Source organism: Quercus suber, unplaced genomic scaffold, assembly GCF_002906115.3.
Source record: "Quercus suber isolate HL8 unplaced genomic scaffold, Cork oak 2.0 scaffold_322, whole genome shotgun sequence".
NCBI lineage: Eukaryota > Viridiplantae > Streptophyta > Magnoliopsida > Fagales > Fagaceae > Quercus > Quercus suber.
In genome coordinates, this window is record NW_027069776.1 from 522,855 (window position 1) to 526,545 (window position 3,691).

Here is a 3,691-nt window from a genome sequence, read left to right on the forward strand (position 1 = left end):
AGAAAAAAAAAAAAAAAAAAAAAAAAAAAAAACAAGTACTGTAGGTTTAACTAGGACCATGGGCATCGCACTGATGAGTGCAAACATTTGAAAGACCAGGTGGAGACTTTGATCTGGCAAGGGAAGTTACAGAAGTACGTCAGAAAGACGTAGCCCTATAGATACTAACGAAAGGACGACCAAGATAGAACTCCAGAGGCAGGGGATAGTAAAGCCCCTGCAGGAGAGATAAAGAAAATCTCGGGAGGACTAATGGCAAGCAAAATGCTGAAGTCCCTAAAGAAAGCATAAGGGAAAGAAATAAACAACGTCCATTCGCGGCTCCCTCCAATGAAGATGCCAAAGAATGACAAGTCTGACATTGTCTTCTTAGAGAGAGACGATCGCAACATCAGGCAAACCCATGATGATCCATCAATAATCGACAGATATCATTGACAACAGAAGATTGGCAGATATCATCTATTTGCCCCCATTTCAGCAGATGAAGCTGGATAAGAAAATGATCAGGCCTTTCATCTCACCTCTGGTAAGCTTCATAAGGCATCGTCATTCTAACTGTGATTGCAAGAACTCACCCAGCACAGGTTACCAAGGAAATTGATTTCCTCATAGTTGATTGCCCTTCAACATACAACATCATCTTGGGGAGACCTGCGCTCAACAGATTAAGAGTAGTAACATCAACGTATTACTTGAAAGTAAAGTTTCCAATAGCCTATGGAGTAGAAGAAATCAGAAGAGACCAAGTTCTAGCAAGAGAATGCTATCAAGCTTCCTTAGCATTGGGAGAGAACCACATATGGGTGATCAATGAACCAGATCCCATCCCTGAACCATCAGAAACACCACAAGAAATTGAGATCGTCCCAAGAGATTTGACAAAGGTATTGAAGATAGGAATGCACTCCCAACTTTAGAAAAAGAGAAGATGATCTCCTTCTTAAGGGCAAACCAAGATGTTTTCGCCTAGAAACACAAGGATATGCCCAGGATTGATAGGAAGATCATACAGCATCGTCTCAACGTTAACCCATAATGCAAGCTCGTATAGCAGAAGCAGAGAATATTTGTGCCTCAGCATAATAAAGCTATAACTGAAGAAGTAGAGAAGCTATTAGAAGCCAACTTCATCAGGGAGGTCTTCTATCTAAATTGACTAGCAAACGTGGTCATGGTAAAGAAGAGTAATGGCAAGTAGAGAATGTGCATCAATTTCACAGACTTGAACAAAACTTGCCAAAAGATAGCTTCCCCTTGCCGAGGATTGATCAGCTGGTAGACTCAATTGCTGGACACAAGCTCTTGAGTTTCATAGATGCATTTTCTAGATACAACCAAATTCTTATGGACGAAGACAATCAAGGGAAAACCTCGTTTGTTACTAGCCAAGGGTTGTACTACTACAAAGTTATGACCTTTGGACTAAAGAATGCAGGAGCCACCTACCAAAGATTGGTGAACCGTATGTTCTCTCACTAGATTGGAAGGAATGTGGAGGTGTATGTAAATGATATGTTGGTGAAAAGTAAAGACGAAGCCAACCACTTAGACGATTTCAAAGAGACCTTCAGCACACTACGTAAGTACAATATGAAATTAAACCCTACCAAGTGTCTTTTTTGTTGTTGCTTCAGAAAAATTCTTGGGATTCATGGTGTCCCAACGAGAAATAGAGGCAAATCTAGAAAAAGTAAAATAAATAATAGAGGTCAAATCACCAAAAACAGTGAAGGAGGTGCAGAGCTTGATAGGAAAAGTCGCAGTCCTAAACAGATTCATCTCTAGGGCAACAGAAAAATGCATGTCATTCTTCAAGGTATTGAAGAAATCCTTTCAGTGGAATGACGAGTGCGAGGAAGCCTTTGCCAAGTTAAAGGAGTACTTGACAATAGAGGTGTGCAAAAGCTTACCATCACCGAGGAAACCGACTGTCACCAATCATTCTGTACTGCAGCTGTAACCGACCGACAGTACTAATGCCGACAAGCGGAGGGTGAAGCGATTTTTGATGCTAGTGCGGTTCAAACGTCAGAGTAGAATGTCCGAAACCGAGATGAGTCAAACCAAACTGAATTGATACAGATTATAGAGATATAAATTTCAATTGAAGTAATACGGCGTCGTTTCACTAGGATTTCTTAAATTTTTTTTTAAAACAATGTCGTCGTTTCACTTGTTATTATTATTAAAATAAAAAAATAAAAAATAAATAAAAAATAAAAACAACGTTGTTTTATGCTAGGTTTTCTGAGTTTTGCCTGCTATAAATTCATTCTATTCTCTGACCGCTGGCCTTCACTCTCTCTCTCGCTCTCACCTCTCGGCTTGGCTGGCCTTTGCCCTCTCAAGCCTCATCATTAGACACCTCACCAATCAAGCAGTTACTGCCAGCCACTCGGCCTAATCTACAGCAAGCCATCTGTAATCCCCTCTCCTCTCTCACCTTTCGCCCTTAAGGCTTAAGTTCTTAATAATCTTTTTCTCTATATGTCTGATTCCAAATTAAGCTTATAGTGTTACACTATTACTTCAAGTTCAAGTCCCACTCCCACATCCATCATGTATTCATGTCTAGTTGTCTACCAATTAAAATTTAAATAACATTTATGGCATTTTTTTTTGTGTTACACTGTTGGACTTTTTTTTTTAAATAACTAAAGTTTTAATAGCATCCATAGTTCTAGATAGTATAAAGTTTATAGTGTTTTTTTTTTTTTTTTTCGTGTTACACTGTTGGACTTTTTCTTTTTTTTTTTTTTTTTTTTGTGTTACACTGTTGGACTTTTTTTTTTTAAATAACTAAAGTTTTAATAGCATCCATAGTTCTAGATAGTATAAAGTTTATAGTGTTATTTTTTTTTTTCGTGTTACACTGTTGGACTTTTTCTTTAAATAACTAAAGTTTTAATAGCATCCACAGTTCTGCCTAGTATAAAGTTTATAGTGTTACACTGCTTGAAAGTCCAATTTTTCAAACTGACCAAACCGATTATACCGACCACAAAAAACTGCACCGCTAAAGGCCGAAAAATTGACACTAGGCAGTATGCATCGATTCCAATTATGAGAAAACTGATCCTTATCGGTTCGGTAATAAATTTAAGAAAAAATCGACCGAACCGCGCACACCCCTACTTGACAAAGCCATCTCTATTAAGCCCCTCGGTGATGGGGGAGAGGTTGTTCCTCTATTTAGCGGTATCCAATACTACAGTAAGTTCGGCACTGATTAGAGAAGAAGGGAACATTCAGAAGCCAGTTTATTATACCAGCCAGACATTCCAAGCACACCCCATCGTTGTCATGATAGACCAACCCATAAGAAAGACGATGAACATAATAGATGCAGCAGGACGACTTATTTAATGGATGATTGAATTGGGCCAATTTGACATCGAATATCGGCCTCGAGCAACAATCAAAGCCCAAGTGCTAGCAGATTTTATTGCAGAATTCACTTACCTTTATAAGGAAGAAGAACCTCCTATGGAAACATGGACAATTCAAACAGATGGGTTTGCCATGAAGAAACTAAGAGGAGTAGGAGTAGTGCTCATATCTCCAGAAAAAGAGACATTGAAGTATGCAGTTAGATTGCAGTTTCCAGTAACAAATAACGAGGTAGAATACGAAGCATTGTTAACAGGGCTAAGTCTAGTGAAGGTTCTAGAAGCAAAGAACCTTATCG